The 17,759-nt window shown below is 42.7% G+C and overlaps 1 long non-coding RNA gene across 1 annotated transcript; it reads right to left on the minus strand.

Annotated features, from left to right (window-relative positions):
• Positions 1-3,995: 3,995 nt before the first annotated feature.
• Positions 3,996-15,133, minus strand: LOC142166790 (uncharacterized). Its single transcript, XR_012697183.1, has 2 exons — positions 14,274-15,133; positions 3,996-4,290 (listed from the first exon to the last, which is right to left on the minus strand). It is a non-coding gene; the product is annotated as an uncharacterized LOC142166790 (long non-coding RNA).
• Positions 15,134-17,759: the final 2,626 nt, after the last annotated feature.

The following is a 17,759-nucleotide window of genomic DNA, read 5'->3' on the forward strand; positions in this document are numbered from 1 at the left end:
CCATGTTCTAGGATCTTCTCTTAAATACTGGACTATTGTTTGAAGACGTGCAATTACTTGTTATATTTGTGGAGGTAACTTTGGGCCTATAACTTGTTCCCTTTAAATGCAATCCTAACCGTTCTTGATTGATTCCTAGACTTTTATCCTTTAAAACCTTAGGAGGGTCTAGAACTGTCCAAAAGTAGAGGTCCTGAAATACCTCCAGGGCCACGAGGAGGGGACGGGTAGTGCACACATAAGACATTTTAATGTTATTAGAATGCTTTAGGTTATGATGACTACGCGCTAATATCACGTCTAGCCCCTTATTGAGGAGTGTTTACCGGGCATTGTGTGGGGTGATCCTGTAGGCTAATCAACATAGGATCCCTTTCTCCAATTCCCAATGTACTTTACTTTTTTATATGCAACTTGCTCAAATTCTTTGTCTTATTATTATTTGAGTCAAACAGTGTCCGATATACTTTTATTTACAAATTATGTGTTTCAACTTCTTGTTTTTAAAGGACTAATTCATAAGTATGAGTTCGGCCAGGACCCACTATTGTGGACCAAGAGGGGTGCCTAACACCTTTCCCTCAAGGTTATTTCGAGCCCTTACCCTAAATCTCTAGTAATGCAAATTAGTCTAAGTGTTAATTACTCTAGGTGCCCTAACGCACCATAAATCCGTTAGGTGGCGACTCTTCAAATACCCAAATCCCAAAACCCCCCATGAACGTCGGAACCCGGAATTCTCTCCGCGAAGAGAAAAAAGGGGCGCGACACTACTTATTTCCTGCATCGTTAGTGTGGAAGTTTCAAATAATTTTTTACTGTGCTGTTTTGGATTGGATAACCAGTCGTTGGATGATTTTTTTTTCTTTTCTTGTTTTGCTATAAAAAGAAATAATCAAAGCTGAAGGGAGAAATAAATCAAAGATTGATTGAAGCATCTAAAAGGAAAAAGAGCGCTAAGAATCCGACAAGAAAATCAATCAGAGATTGCCTGAAGAGTTAAAAAGGAAAAAACGCATTAAAGATGGAAGGAACCATATTTAAGGAGCAAACACGGCGCTATTAAGGCTTGAAGATGGAAGGTGTCAAAGTCCACACATCAAGGAAGAGTAACGGGCATTTACCTTATTCTTGGAAAGAATCAATTTCTTTCCAAGGATCAAATCTCTTGGGTTGACAAATCTGTTCAGTAACAGTCTCCTACAAAGTATTTATACGCAACCTTAGGACTTAGAGACATATACTTTGATCAAACCAATTATCCTCTCTTTGTTCTACCACAAACAAACATTGTAGCTTTACTAGATCTACCGTGTAACAACTTAGAGAAGAAAGAGAGAAAAATACTAGTGAGGCATTGTATCAAGAAAAGACGAGTGACATAAAAACTGAGTTGTTGGTGTAAACTACACCATTCACTTTGTACTCAAGAAACTCAATCCCTGAAAGAGAAATCCCTTGCAACCCAAGGGAACTGGACTAGGATTCACATTGAATCCGAACCAGTATAAAACCTCCGTGTCTTTAATTCTTGCAATTTACTTCTGCATTTTAATTCTGCACCTTTTGATATCTTGCTATTACATCTAGCCGACTAATTGAAAAAATAATCAACTTATAACAATTAATTTTAATAATAAATCAATTCACCCCCCTCTTGTACTTTCATGTACTTATCTTCTAGAGGCTATGAAGTTTAGGAACAAATTTCACTTTTACTCTTCTTTGTCGTGTGATTTTACTCTCTCATTGCTCATTGAACTCTTCTACTCTTGTTCTCTCACAGATGGTGAGAACATGTACTGCATTTCAATCGGAGACCCCAGTGGCAGCTCCTATGAGAAGTAGAGGTCGAGGCTGAGGTAGAGGTAGAGCTCAGCCCAGAGCTCGAGCACCAGCACCAGCACCAGTAGTAGAGTCTTAGGTGGAGTTTGATGAGGAGGTTCCATCCTAGACTGTGCCTATTGGACCAGCTCAGGTCCCGGAGGGGTTCATCGCCACCCTTGTGCTTCAAGACGCTCTAGTCCGTTTATTGGGCCTTATGGATAGTGTGTCCCAGGCCGGTACATTCCCTATAGCACCACCCATATATCAGGCTGGGAGAGGAGCAAAGACTCCCACTACTCACACTCCGGAGCAGATGAACCCTAATACCAGACTCCAGCAGCCCAGCCAGTTAGGGTAGTTTAGCTGGTGTTGTGGCATATGCCGGTGATGGACTAACCATGTCTTCTGAGGGCTTATTGAGATTGGACAAGTTTACCAAGCTCTTACTAGTTCACTTCAGTGGTGCACCTTCTGAGGAGCCACAGGATTAGCTTGGCCGCTGTCATGAGGTGCTGCGGAACATGGGGATAGTTGAGACCAATGGGGTCGATTTTGCTTTGTTTTAGATGATGATTTCCACCAAGAGATGATGGAAGGATTTTGTAGCTACTAGACCAGTCGGGTCGTATGCTCTTACTTGGGACTAGTTCTCTCAGATATTTCTTGAGAAGTTCTTTCCTGTCATACTGAGAGAGGATTATCGCAAGCAGTTTGAGCGTCTCCATCAGGGCAGTATGTTAGTCACTCAGTATGAGACTCGTTTTGTGGATCTGGCCAGTCATGCTATTCTTCTGCTTCCTACCAAGAGAGAGAGAGAGAGAAGGTGTGGAGGTTTATCGAGGGACTCGCTCAGCCTATCAAATTGCAGATGGTTAAGGAGACCGGGAGCGATATTTTTTTCTGACAGCTGCTAATGTCACCTGGCGAGTCGAGATGGTTCTTGCATAGGGGGAGGTAACGGATCTGACAAGAGGCCTCGTCATTCCAGTGGGTTCAGTGGTGCCTCGTCTGGAGGCAGGGGTACTTTCGGTAGAGGCCATCCTCACAGGCCGTTTTATTTAGCACTCCAGGCGTCCCATAGTGCTACAGGTGGTTGTGGCCCTCATATGCCTCATTCTGACTAGCTAACCTATAGTGCACCACCAGCTCCTATTAGTGCACCTCGGCTCCAGAGTTTTCAGGGTGGTTTCTCGGGTTGACATGGTCAGTTTTAGGGTCTGCAGTCACAGCAGCCAAGGTCCTGTTATACTTATGGTGATCTGAGGTATATTGCTAGATTTTTTCCTCGGGCATCGAGCATCTCACAATATCAAGGTTCTCGTGCCATGGTCCCAGCACTGGTGCTTTACTGCCCGCTAATATAGCTAGAGGTTGGGATCAGACAGCTAGAGGTAGAGGTTAGGCTATCAGAGGTGGTGGTCAGTCTGCTAGAGGTGGAGGCCAGCCAGCTAGGGCCCGTCCATAGAGATATAGTTCAGAGTGGTGGGGCCCAGCCTCGATGCAATGCTTTTCCAGCTAGGCCTAAGGCTGAGTCATCTGACGCCGTTATCAGATGTATTGTTTCAGTTTGCCGTAGTGATGCTTCAGTTCTATTTGATCCGGGCTCTACTTATTCCTACGTGTCATCCTATTTTGCTTCATATTTGGTTATGCCTCGTGATTCTTTGAGTGCTTCTATGTATGAGCCTACACCTATGGGAGATGCTATTGTTGTAGATTGTGTTTATCATTTGTGTGTGGTTACAATTGAAAGTCTTGAGACTAGTGCAGATCTTCTACTTCTTGATATGGTAGACTTCGATGTTATCTTAGGCATAGATTGGCTATCACCGTATCACACTAGATTGGATTGTCACGCCAAGACGGTGACCTTAGCCTTGCCAGGGTTGCCTCGATTAGAGTGGAGAGGGACTCCTGGCCATTCTACCCGGAGGGTTATCTCTTATGTGAAGGCTCGGTATATGGTCGAGAAGGGGTGTCTAGCTTATCTGGCTTATGTCCGCGATTCTAGTATGGAGGTTCCTTCCATGGATTCAGTACCTATTGTTTGTGCGTTTCCAGAGGTATTTCCTACAGACTTGCTGTCATGATCCTAAAACTCACCCGGTCATGATGGCGCCTATCGTGAAACTAGGCCAGCCGACACAAACCCAAAACCAACTAGAAAATCATAAGAAGCCATTTTAAGCCATTAATTAACTAAAATCCCATAATATAAGTTTAAACAAGCAGTGCGGAAATATAACACAAGCCCGACATCGGGGTGTTACCAGTCATGAGCAACTACAAACTTTTCTAAGAACAAGGAAAGGCTAACATAGTCCGAAAATAAAATACTAAGACAATCTGAGTAATAAGAAGGAGAAATGTAGGGCTGCGAACGCCAAGAAGCTACCTAGCCAACTCTGGAGACCTGCTGGAAGACTGATCAGCACTCACTATCACGTCCCGAGACTCATGAATCTACACACATGGTGCAGGGAGTAATGTGAGTACGCCAACTCAGTAAGTATTAAAAGTAAAAGAAGCTAAGCAGTAAGAAAACATGTAATTCCACGTCATAGAACTACAACAAAATAGTATATGTCCAGAACAATACAGTAAATCAATTAACTCGTAAAACAACTCGGTTCAGTAAAACCCTTTTAAAACATCTTTCAATAGTTTCAAACGAGTGATGAAAACAGTGAGTAAAAGGATAGAAAGTAAATGGCCCCTCGGCCAAAACATGTATCAAAAACTGCCCATCGGGCAAAATATCAACAAAACCAGCCCCTCGGGCAACAACATGAAACAACAAGAGCCCCTCGGGCAATATCATATCACTCACACTGGGACACGCACTCACTGGGGGTGTTCAGACTCTAGAAGGGCTCCTACAGCCCAAGCGCTATCACAAGCCATCACGTGGCATAGCAAATCAGGCCCTCGGCCTCTCATATATCACAAATCAGTACAACATGCTATGACGCACAGCCCGATCCCATAATATCCTCACAACACAGGCCCTCGGACTCACTCAGTCAGAAATCTCTCAAGCCACTCGGGCAATAGTAAAACATGATGCTCAGCCCAAAATATCATTTAAATTATCAAAATGGAGTAAGTACGGCTGAGTTATAAAAACAGTAGAATACAACATGACTGAGTTTAGATATTAAGTAAAACCATTAAGGAATAGTAGTAAAAAGCCCCTAAGGGTCCAAAACAGTTGGCATGAGGCCCAGATATGGCATTCAATCCAAAACATGGAAATACTTTCCAAAACACAATGATATCAAATAGTTTTCAATCAAATACACGACTTAACAGTCGTACCGGACAGACCAAGCCAGAATCCCCAATGGTGCACGACCCCACACTCATCATCTAGCGTGTGCATCACCTCAAAGTAGCACAACGATGTGAAATCTGGGGTTTCATACCCTTAGGACAATATTTACAATCATTACTAACCTCGATCCGGTCCAAACTCTAGCCCGCAATGCCTTTGTCTCTCTATTTGTTCTCTAAATGCTCCAAATCTAACCAAAATCAGTATCATACCATAAATACGCGCTAAAGGAACAAAGCCCAAGCGAAATAATCAAATTAACTCAAAAATCCTAAAATTGGTCAAACCCGACCCCAGGCCCACATCTCGGAATCCGATAAAAATTACATCAATAGAATCCTTATTCTCCCACGAGTCCATACATACTAAGAACATCAAAATCGGAACTCAAATGTCCCCTTAAATCCCCAATTTACACTCTCTAATTTCAACCCCTAATTCCCCAATTTTAGGCTTTAAATCCCACTAATTTCATGTCTAAATAGTTAGAAATCATCATAGAATTGAGTATTGAGTTCAAAAACCTTATCTCCAAGTGTTTCGCTTCGATTCCATCTCCAATACCTCTCAAAAAGCTTCAAAGCCGTTCAAAAATGGTGAGAAATGGGCTAATAATCGCGAAGATGAGTTTTTATACATTCTACCCAGGTGCTCTCTTCATCGCGAACGCGACCGTCCTCTCGCGTTCGCGTAGGCCAATATCAGACTTCCTCTGCTTAACCATTTGTGAATGCGACAACTTCTTTGCGAATGCGATGCTCAACCAGCTCACTCCTTCGCGAACGCAGACCTCGCCTCGTGAACACGTAGACCAAAGACCTGGGTTCCCCAACTGCCTCACTCCTCTTCGCAAATGCGACCCCACTCACGCGTCCGCGATGCACATGATGCCTTAACCTTCGCGTTTGCGTCCTCTCCTTTGTGAACGCGTAGAACAAAATTCACTACCACAGAAGACACTCTTTGCGAACGCGAGACACCCTTCGCAAACATGATTAACAAAATCTCTGCAACAGAAAACCAGCAAAATCTGCTAACTCCTCAAGTCCAAAATGACCTGTTGAGCATCCGAAACACACCCGAGGTCCTTGGGACCTCAACCAAATATGCAACACATCCCATAACATCATTCAAACTTGTTCCAACCTTCGGAACACATAAAACAACATCAAAACATCAAATCACCCTCAAATTTAAGCATAAGGATTCTAGAACTTCCGAATTCCGCAAACGTTCAAAATGTCTGTCAAACATCACTTGAATAACCTGAAATTTTGCACACACGTCAAAAATGACACAACAGACCTACTCTAATTTTCAGACTTCCATTCTAACCCCGATATCAAAATTTCCACTGTCAACCGAAAAATGCCAAATTTTCAATTTTGCTAATTCAAGCCTAAATCTACCACGGACCTCCAAAATACATTCCAGTTATGCTCCTAAGTCTCAAATCACCTAACGAAGCTATCCGAACCATCGAAATTCACATCCGAGGCCTTTTTCATATAAGTCAAAATCCGGTTGACTCTTCCATCTTACGCTTACTCAAAAGAGACTAAGTGTCTCATTTCTCTATAAAAACCACTCCAAACCTGAACCAACCACCCCAATACCACAAAATACAGCTGAACAAGACATAAGGAAGAAGCAATGGGGGAAACGAAGCGGTAACTCATGAAACAACCGGCCGGGTCGTTACATCCTCCCCCTCTTAAACAAACATTCGTCCTCGAATGAGTCAACAAACATACCTAAAGCCTCAAATAGGTGAGGATATCTACTCTGCATCTCCCGCTCAGTCTCCCAGGTAGCCTCCTCCACGGGCCGACCTCTCCACTGCACTTTCACTGAAGTTATATTCTTTGACCTCAACTTTCGGACCTGCCACTCCAAAATAGCAACTGGCTCCACATCATAAGTCAAATCACCATCTAACTGAATCGTGCTGAAATCCAAAACATGAGACGGATCGCCAATATACTTTCGGAGCATAGAAACATGAAATACCAGATGCACACTTAACAAGCTGGGTGGCAAAGCAAGCGCATAAGCCACCTCCCCAATCCTCCGAAGTACCTTAAAAGGACCAATGAACCGGGGACTCAACTTACCCCTCTTCCCAAATCTCATAACACCCTTCATGGGTGAAACCTTCAATAGAACATTCTCCCCAAGAATGTAAGACACATCACAGACCTTCCTGTCAGCATAACTCTTTTTTCTTGACTGCACTGTACGAAGCCGCTCCTGAATCACCGTCACCTTGTCTGAAGCATCCTGCACCAAGTCTGTACCCAAAATCCTAGCCTCACTCAGATCAAACCAACCAACCAGAGATCTACACCGCCTCCCATACAAAGCCTCATATGGAGTCATCTGAATACTCGACTGGTAACTGTTGTTGTAAGCAAATTCTGCGAGCGGTAGAAACTGATCCCATGACCCTCCAAAATCAATGACACAAGCACACAACATGTCCTCTAATATCTGAATAGTTCGCTCGGACTGCCCGTCCGTCTGAGGTGAAAAGTTGTGCTCAACTCAACCTGAGTACCTAACTCTTGCTGCACATCCCTCCAAAATTGCGAAGTAAACTGAGTACCTCTATCTGAAATGATGGAAACTGGAACACCATGAAAGTGAACAATCTATCGAATATAGATCTCTGCTAACCGCTCTGAAGAATAGGTAGTACAAACAAGAATGAAGTGCGCGGACTTGGTCAGCCGATCCACAATCACCCAAATAGCCTCGAACTTCTTCAAAGTCCGTGGGAGTCTAACTACAAAATCCATGGTGATTCTCTCCCACTTCCACTCTAGAATATCCATCTGCTGAAGCAAGCCACCCGGTCTCTGATGATCATATTTCACCTACTGACAGTTGAGACACCAAGCTACAAATCCCACAATGTCCTTCTTCATTCTCCTCCACCAATAATGCTATCTCAGATCCTGATACATCTTCGCAGTACCCGGATGAATGGAATATCGCGAGCTACGGGCCTCCTCCAGAATCAAATCCCGAAGCCCATCCACATTGGGCACACATATCTAGCCCTGTATCCTCAACACCCCATCATCACCAATAGTCACATCTCCTGCATCATCGTGCTGAACTCTGTCCTTAAGGACAAGCAAATGAGGATCATCATACTGGTGCTCTTGATGTAATCAAATAAGGAAGACCGAGAAACCACACAAGCTAAGACCCGACTAGGCTCCGAAATATCCAACCTCTCAAACCGATTGGCCAAGGCCTGAACATCAACTGCAAGAGGTCTATCTCCAATAGGAATATATGCCAAACTGCCCATACTCAATGCCTTCCTACTCAAGGCATCGACCACTACATTGGCCTTTCCCGGATGGTACAAGATAGTGATATCATAGTCCTTTAGCAACTCCAACCACCTCCGCTGCCTCAAATTGAGATCCTTCTACTTAAACAAGTGCTGGAGGCTGCGATGATCAGTAAACACCTCACAAAACATGCCATACAGGTATGCCTCCAAATCTTCAATGCGTGAACAATGGAAGCCAACTCTAGATATCCACACATTTTCACCTCGATCGAACGACAACGGGATACTATTTCGATAAGTTCAAAATAACACCCTTTAAGGCCAAGGACCTTCTCCAAAATGAAGAGTTCGACCTCGATCAAATGACGACGGGTTACTATTTCGATAAGTTTTGAATAACACCCTTTAAGGCCAAGGGCCTTTCCCAAAGTGAAGAGTTTAACCTTGAGCGAACGATGACGAGTTACTATTTGGATAAATTCGAAATAACACCCTTTGAAGCCAAGGGCCTTCGCCAAAATGTAGAGTTCGACCTCGATCGAACAACGACGGGTTACTATTTCGATAAGTTCGAAATAACACCCTTTAAGTCCAAGGATCTTCGCAAAGTGAATTGTTCGACCTCGATCGAACGACGACAGGTTACTATTTCGATAAGTTCGAAATAACACCCTTTAAGGATAAGGGCCTTCGCCAAAAGGAAGAGTTTGACCTTGATCGAACGACGATGGGTCACTATTTCGATAAGTTCGAAATAAAACCCTTTATGCCCAAGGGCCTTTGCCAAAAGGAAGAGTTCGACCTCGATCAAATGACAACGGGTCACTATTTCGATAAGTTCGAAATAACATCCTTTAAGGGCAAGGGCCTTCACCAAAATGAAGAGTTCGACCTCGATCGAACGATGATGGGTTACTATTTCGATAAGTTCGAAATAACACCCTTTATGGCCAAGGGCCTTCGCCAAAGTGAAGAGTTCGACCTTGATCGAACGACGACGGGTTACTATTTTGATAAGTTCGAAATAACACCCTTTAAGGCCAAGGGCCTTCGCCAAAGTGAAGAGTTCGACCTCGATCGAATGACGACGGGTTACTATTTCGATAAGTTCGAAATAACACCCTCTAAGGCCAAGGGCCTTCACCAAAGTGAAGAGTTTGACTCGATCGAATGAAGACGGGTTACTATTTTGGTAAGTTCGAGATAACACCCTTTAAGGCCAAGGTCCTTCGCCAAAATAAAGAATTCGACCTCGATCGAACAACGATGGGTTCTATTTTGATAAGTTCGAAATAACACCCTTTAAGGCCAAGGGCCTTCGCCAAAGTGAAGAGTTCGACCTCGATCGAATGACGACGGGTTACTATTTCGATAAGTTCGAAATAACACCCTTTAAGGCCAAAGGCCTTCGCTAAAGTGAAGATTCGACCTTGATCAAACAACGATGGGTTACTATTTCGATAAGTTCGAAATAACACCCTTTAGGGCCAAAGACCATCAAAAAGTGCAAAAAGACCGAGACCCACTGGGCGGGAATCCATCTCGCATCGAAATCACGCGCAACATAAACAAGGGTAGAATACAAGACAAATAACAGTGAAAAACTCTTCTTTATACAAAGTCTCCGCGCAAATGGTAGCGGATTACATAAGACCCAAGTTAACAATATATAAAAAAGGAGGGGCAACAAACAACAAAGAAAAAAAACAACGATAATCGACTACGAACGAAAAACGGGGAAGAAAACATCAAATGGAAAACAGATCAATGTCACTATCCCTCTACTCTACATAATCATCGCCACCCTCTCCAATACCATCTCCGGGAAGTTCTCCTTCGACGTTTGTGCCCCCATTGGCTTCTGGTGTCACCGCATCATATCCACAATTGACGCGAGCCTCCCGCACTTTCACTCTCGCCTCTTCATAGGCATCTTTAGTCACATTCCCCCCCTCCTACAAACTCTTGTATATATCCTGCTGGGCTTCGGCGTAAACCTAAAGCTCGTGCATGCAGCGAGGAACGGTGGTGGAGGTAGATTCAATCTGAGCCAACAGATGCTAATTTTTCGCCTCTAGTGCTGCGACCCGATCCCCAGAACCGAGGCCTCTTAGTTAATCTCGCTAATGTGCTCCGCATATCTTGCCTCCATAAGGGTGGCCATCGCTCTCTTCGATTCTTTCTCGGATTGGAGGACGCGAATGGTTTTCTCCAGGGCCACCACCCTCGCTGAAGCCGCGGACCAAGTACTCTCGATGCTCTCCAACCCAACAATCTTGTTCTCCAGCCCAGTCAATTTCCCCATCCATTCCGCGCTTAGCGCCTCAACCTTGATCAAGTTCATATCCATCTCCGACTGCTGCTGTGGATAGCCTGCATTAATTCTTGGTCCATTTTCTGCAACTCCTCACCAAGAGCCCGACTACCAGGGTTTGTATTCAGCCGCTCATGCCTTTTGCGATACTTGTTGCGGTAGCGACGATATTTCTCCAACATCTTCAAGAAAATCTTGGCCCGAATGTTGGCCCTACGAATGCTCTCCATTTCCACCATATACGTCTGAAAAATAAAAAGATAGGTTAGAATCCTATCATCAAGGAAAAGCGAAAGTAAGCATAACATACCCTTAAGCCCATAGCGGCCACCTCGTCCATCAATTCAGCATCGAGAATGGTCCGAAGGGTCACATTCTCAGATACGGAGCATAGCATGCTGAACTGCGGCACTAGGTCCTCCGTGTCCCCAGGAGATTGACATCCGAAGGGATCTCAAGAATACGGGCCGAGCCTCCCACACGAACTAACGAGTGAGTAAGACCCTCCTCAAACATCCTGACATCATCAGGGTCGAGGTCCGATTCGGATTCATAGTCGTCGACCACCATGGCGTTTCCTCTTTCAACAGCCGAAGAGGAAGCATGACCAACTATGGAGGACGTGGGTACGTCCGAAACTACAACGGTAGCCCCGAAAATCTAACCTTCCACCACGATAGGTTGCTGACCACCAACAACGTTGGGAATCTCTGGTTGAGCCGAGGCGATAACCGGTTCCGTCCCTATGGGGGGAGCCACAAAAACCCCCTCTCCAGACCCTGTCAAAGGAGAGTCATCTAGATGAATCACTGTTGGGGGTGTTGTCTCGAACTCCACTCGCCGTCTTTTTGATGGCCACTCTTCTTCCCTAGTAGGCAAAGATTCACCCGTCAGGCGAACAACATGGGTTGGAACATCGGCCTGAGAAGCGGCCCTCGCAGAGTAACCACGGACGCAGACTCAACTGAAGCAGCCCTCGACGAAGGTCGGGCAGTGGGTACCGCGATAGGGCGAGCAGATAAGGCTGGCTGCCGGAAAGCTAACGGAGGAGCCCTCACTCTCCGTACCCTCCCTGACACCGACAAACATCATGTGAGGAATTAAATACAAAGATAAAAAGAGAAAAACAGTGAACAGAAATGACATCTTACCAGAAAGAGGCCTGTGCCCATACTTGTCATAGAAAGTCGCCCACATGCGGACCCCTGCTGTATGAGGGAGAATAGCACTTACCCACTCGCGGATATTTTCGACAGGTGGAGGGGGCAATTTCTCAGTTGCAAAAACATAACAGGGTTTAGTACTATAACGGAAAATGGTCGGATATATCTTCGACTAAAAGCATGAGAAGTTCCACTTCTCAGGGAACCCCGTCGGATCCACCACAATGTGTTCAGTCTGCACATAGAAATAATTCTCATAAAAACGATGGTTAGTTCTATCATACATCTTCACCATCAGACTCTTCGACCGTCGAGGACACATGTGAAGCATCATGTCGCGGATAAGCTGAGGAGCGAAGATACTAAGCAGGTGGTATAAGGTGATCTCACGACCGGCGAGTTCCGCAAACTTGAGCAACATAAGGAACATCTTGTATAGGTACGACGAAAGTTGGGCGGAGCATACCTCATAAAAGCGGTAGAAGTTTACCACTAGGAGAGGGAGAGGAAGTGTGTATCCAATAAGGAAGGGGTAAGCATAAAATACACAGTACCTACAACAGTCAAAGTGAACTATGTCGTTTCCTTCCACCGGCCGCATGTCGACATAACCCGGGATCCTCCACCTGGTTTTCAACTCTACAATGCCTTCTTCTCTCATAACAGAAGGAACAGGCTCCGGCTCCGCCCCGGCGCGACTGCTGAAGTCGGTCAATTCTCTCCCAGTGCAAGGAAAAATCTCAACTATCAACAAGACCTCCTCGTCTTCCACTGCATCTGCCCCTCCAGTGACCTGAGCAGCACTTTCCGGTGCTGGAATCGTGACGGGGAGATCGGTGCGAGAGGAATCACCAGCCATTTTGTCCAGAAGATACGGCAAAAAGACAACGGAAAGAAAGGATGAAAATCCTCAGTTAACAAAAGGGCAAACGAAAACTTGGAATGTCAGGAAGAAAGTATATTTGCAGAATTCTTTCGCGTAAAAGGAAAAAAGTGTGTCAATCGAATGATAAGTTCTTTCTATTTATAAGAGACATAGATCCCTCGAGCACGAAACCTAAGAGTCGCCAATTGAACCTGATAGGGCACGAAACGTTTCAGTTCCCCAGGGACGTGTGTCATGATGGCGGTAACCACAAAATAAGGCTTCGATACCAAACGACGTTTTGGTTCCGAAACAGCCGCAACGGTTCATGGGTATCAAGAGAACGCCGCCACCTCGCCTAAAACCCAAGTAATGTAACTAAGGAACGAGAAGTCAGATTTTGCTCAAACTCATAGCAATCATGATCCGTTTGCCGGGCCCGACAGAGGACGACCCCAATATCATACCCTTTTTTACAAACTTCACTTAACTCTTTTAAAATTAATAAAAGTGATTCGTAAAGCTTGAAAAGGATTTTCTAATTAGAACATGACAAAAATTGTGTTCAAAAGGAAATAACTCAGAGTCGCCACCTGACATTGATTTCGGTGTGTCAGGTCATCATTTTTTTTAAAAATGATTTTTCCTTTAAGACACTTTGGACTCCAAAACTAAATTCGCACCAGAGATTTGGGTAAGGGGGTTTATTTGACTCGGGGAGAAGGTGTTAGGCACTCCCCAAGTCTGTGAAAGTCACGGTTTCATACTCGATCTAGTTGGCTTTTAAAATATTTAAGTTGAGGTAAAATAAAAACAGAAAAGAAAAATAAACACGTAAGATGCTCGAGGTCGTCCCCCTCCTAATAAAAGAAAGATAAAAATAAAATGAAATAAGAATAAAAGTACCACGAGTTCGCTTTCCGCCTCCAATTATAGAATACTAAGGGGCATTCCCCAGAATAAAAAATATACAAATCCTTCGGGGCATTCCCAGGATAAATTTAACTAAGGGAATGACCTCTTGCCTCAAAATTAAACAAACAAAATCCTAGAGTTTGCCTACCTAAACATTAACGGCCTAAACATGCTCCTAGCAATTAAAAGCAACAAAGCAAGATAAAGAACTAAGAAAATCGATCCAAGCTCAAATTTTTGTAATTCCCTTTCCAGCTCGTCCAGTACGCCTTTATAAAGTCCATGTTTCTATTAAACCAACCCCTTGACCAAATTCAATTTTTTGTCCCGTTTATCAAATTGTGACTTATTTGCCTTAATATTCCTAATGCACTTCAAGTTTAACCCAATTAATTCAAATTGATCCAACACAAAATTAACGATAATGCAAAAAACTACAGTGAATCAAGGAAGCAAAAAAACACAAAACAAGACATGAAACATTCCAAAAACCACAAGCAAAATAATGAAAAAGATCAAAGCACATATCAGATGAGAGAAAATTGAACCTCATTGATTGATTTCTTTGTATTAAACGTGACCTTGGTCGCAACAAACTCTGACAAACCAAATTTGGCCGAAAAGCGCAATAGTAGCAGGAGCTCGGACCGCGAATTCCTTTGACAGACCTCTTCGACTCAAACTCAGGATCCTGAGCAGCTATGTTGGCGCTGAGAATACTCTAATCACTAGTTATAAAATTAGCTAAAATTGGCTATAACCTTTTGACCACTTAAAATTCAGCAGACTCCCATAAATTTTTAATAGAAGACAAAACCCTCTTGGCTCTTGTTTGAGAACTAGGTGAAGAAGTGAGAAAAGCAATAGCCACAAAAATAGTAAGTAAAAAGAGACGTTTGGCTAGCTTCTCTATCTCTCTCGTCTGGATGTGCACAAATCCGGCGTCGCTACCGCAACGAGTAACACCAGAATAGCGCTAATGGGAAGCAAAGATCAAAGGGTTGCCAAAGTAGGCATGTCCGGCCAGATCTAGTTTCGTCCTGTGTGTGTGTGTGTGTTTGAGAATGAGGGGAGATCACAACTGTTGGGAGTGGGTAGAGACGGGGTTGTCGTTGGCGGCTGTATATTCTGGAGAAGATGACTGTGTGTGGCGGGTTAGAGGCTGGTGGCGGAGAGGTCTAACGATGGTTCTCTTTTTAAAATGGGGTGGTGGAATTGGTCGGCGGTGTGGAGCTGGGTAGTGTCCAGGCTGCTGATGGCTTGGAGATGTGAAGAAGGTGGGAGATTAGGGAGGGACAGCTGGTTTCTCGTTAGGGCTTTCTAGGGTTTTTTGTTAGTGTGTAGGTTGAAGAAGAAGATGAAGACTTAGGGCTTTTATGGGTTTTGGGTGTGGGTTGTCCAATTTGGGCCTCTTGCAAGAATTTAATTTGGGCTAAAAAAAATCTACAAAATTGGGATAAGAAATGGCTAAAAATTGAATCTACTTCTAAAAATACTTATAAGAAGATACAAGTAAAACGAAAAATTAAAGTTGAAGTTATTATAATAAACTATTATATTTAAAATATAACTAAAAATTAAAGTTGAAACTATTTTTGGTATTTTCAAAGATTATATTAAAATAAAATAGATTCAAAGTAACATATCCTTCTAAAAATATCTAATACGTGAATTACGTAGAGAAATATGGAATTATTTTTGTTATTTTTAATTTTTGTTCTTAATATAAAGTAAAATAATTAAAACTAGGTAAAATAGCGATATTAGGCCTAAACTAAATATCTAAAAGCTAAAATGAGTAAAAACTCGGGGAGGGTCAAAAATTACATGTCTATAGTTTCCCCTCTTTGACTGGGAACACGAAGATTTTTCAGACAAAGAACGACAAAACAGGTTTTTTGACCTGACCCTTAATTAGAGAGACCAAAAACTAAGAGAAAGGAAGAGAATGTGACCGAGCCCTGGTATCTGAGCTGCCTACATATCCTTGGCTATAAAGGAATCAGGCCACGTGTAGTTCAGAAGTGAATGAGCTGATGGAGTATACTGTGGTGGAGAGCCGGTCAAGGTTCCTGCCATTACATCAAAATAAAAGGAAAAAATTACAACAATAGTAAAAGAAAAATGCAAGATCCATCTACTTCTTGTCTTGAACCTTCCTTGAATCTCTACTTGATCCTTCAACATGAAACGAAAAAATGGACCATGTTCTTCAGGCGGGCTCCTGATGCTCCTTGAATTTCAAATTGAAAGTAACTCTGAAATGAATTCCCTTGTTCTCCAGGTGGGTGCCCGATTGCTAAAACTTGAACTATATTCCCTTGTTCTACAGGTGGGCGCCTGATTGCCAAAACAATAACTGTGTTCCCTTATTCTCCAGGTGGGCGCCTGATTGCCAAAACTTGAACTATATTCCCTTGTTCTCCAGGTGGGCGCCTGATTGCCAAAACTTGAACTGTATTCCTTTGTTTTCCAAGTGGGCGCCTGATGCGAAAACTTGAAATGTATTCCTTTGTTATCCAGGTGGGCGCCTGATTGCCAAAAATCGAACTGTGTTCCCTTGTTCTCCAGGTGGGCGCCTGATTGCGAAAACTTAAAATAATTCCGAAACGAATTCCCTCATTCTCCAGGTAGGTGACTGCAATCAAAACAACTAAACAAACAAAATTTTCTGCTCCAGTTTGCACTAGGAAGATTTGTAAGTTGTTAACAAAACTGTAAATTACTTATGATATTTATGTAATGATGAGAGTAAAACTAAATACTTAACTGGGATGTGCATCTCCTGTGAATAAAACCAAGAATATTTGACTAGCAAGTGAGTCAACTAAGAATAAAACCTGAATGACACAGACTAAGAAGTGCGTCTCCTAGATTTAAGATTAAGCTTGCGGAAAACTATAAACTAAGCTTGACTAAAGTAAAAACTGATCTTATTCTCCAGGCGGGACCCCTGATTTCAAGAAAACTAAAGATTAATAACTTAAGAAAACTAAAAATCTATCCTAGGAGAAAAGTCATCAGACTAGGTCTTCTATCTTAGGAGAAAAATTCATCAGAATAAGATTACGATCCTAGGAGAAAATTCATCAGACTAAGCCTCTTATCTTAGGAGAAAGATTCATCAGACTAAGATTTTAATCCTATGAGAAAGTTCATCAGACTAGGTATTTTTTGTTATCTTAGGAGAAAGATTCATCAGACTAAGATTTTGATCCTAGGAGAAAATTCATCAGACTAGGTCTCTTATCTTAGGAGAAAAATTCATCAGACTAAAATTTTGATCCTAGGAAAAAATTCATCAGACTAGATCTTCTATCTTAGGAGAAAGATTCATCAGACTAAGATTTTTATTGGTAGGAAAATCCATCAGACTAGGACTTTTATCCTAGGAGGAAAAATGTGAAGAGTATTGGCAACATTTTATGCACACTAGCAAGGCAGATAAAAGCAAAGATTTGAGAAACTTCCCTTTGTCGATTCTTCTCTTCTTTTTTTTTTCTTTTTCTTTCTTTTCTTTCTTTCTTGTTTTTGAACCAACTTGCTTGCACTGCTTTATTCCTGTTTCAAACAAAGAAAATTTGTGAGTTCAAATATGGTGGTTAGTTTGTGGCCTTAACCTTAAGGGCGGCTGCTTCTACACTTACCACTCCAAATTATTCTCGTTATTGTTGTTATTATTTCTTTTTGGGGGGGATAATGTCGGACCAAATTAAAAGTACTTGAGATATGCATTCCCTGCATGGTTCAATTGACCTGTCGTGCCGAAAATATACACCCACGACTCATACACCCACAAATTAATCAAAAGAGATACAATAGTATGAGTTGACTTTCTATTTTATTTCTTTGAAGATTGCGTTGACTAAAATCCTTCAAATATTATTCCTAAGCTCTATTTCGCATTAAGAAATGTCATACTAATATGGCAATTAATATTCTTTCCAGTTTCTTATACCGACAAACTGCCACCAAACTGAATAGTTTTTTGCAAACTATTGCCTTGTTTCTGGTACTATATGTATATCATTTCC

This window comes from Nicotiana tabacum, chromosome 12 (genome assembly GCF_000715075.1).
Source record: "Nicotiana tabacum cultivar K326 chromosome 12, ASM71507v2, whole genome shotgun sequence".
Lineage (NCBI taxonomy): Eukaryota > Viridiplantae > Streptophyta > Magnoliopsida > Solanales > Solanaceae > Nicotiana > Nicotiana tabacum.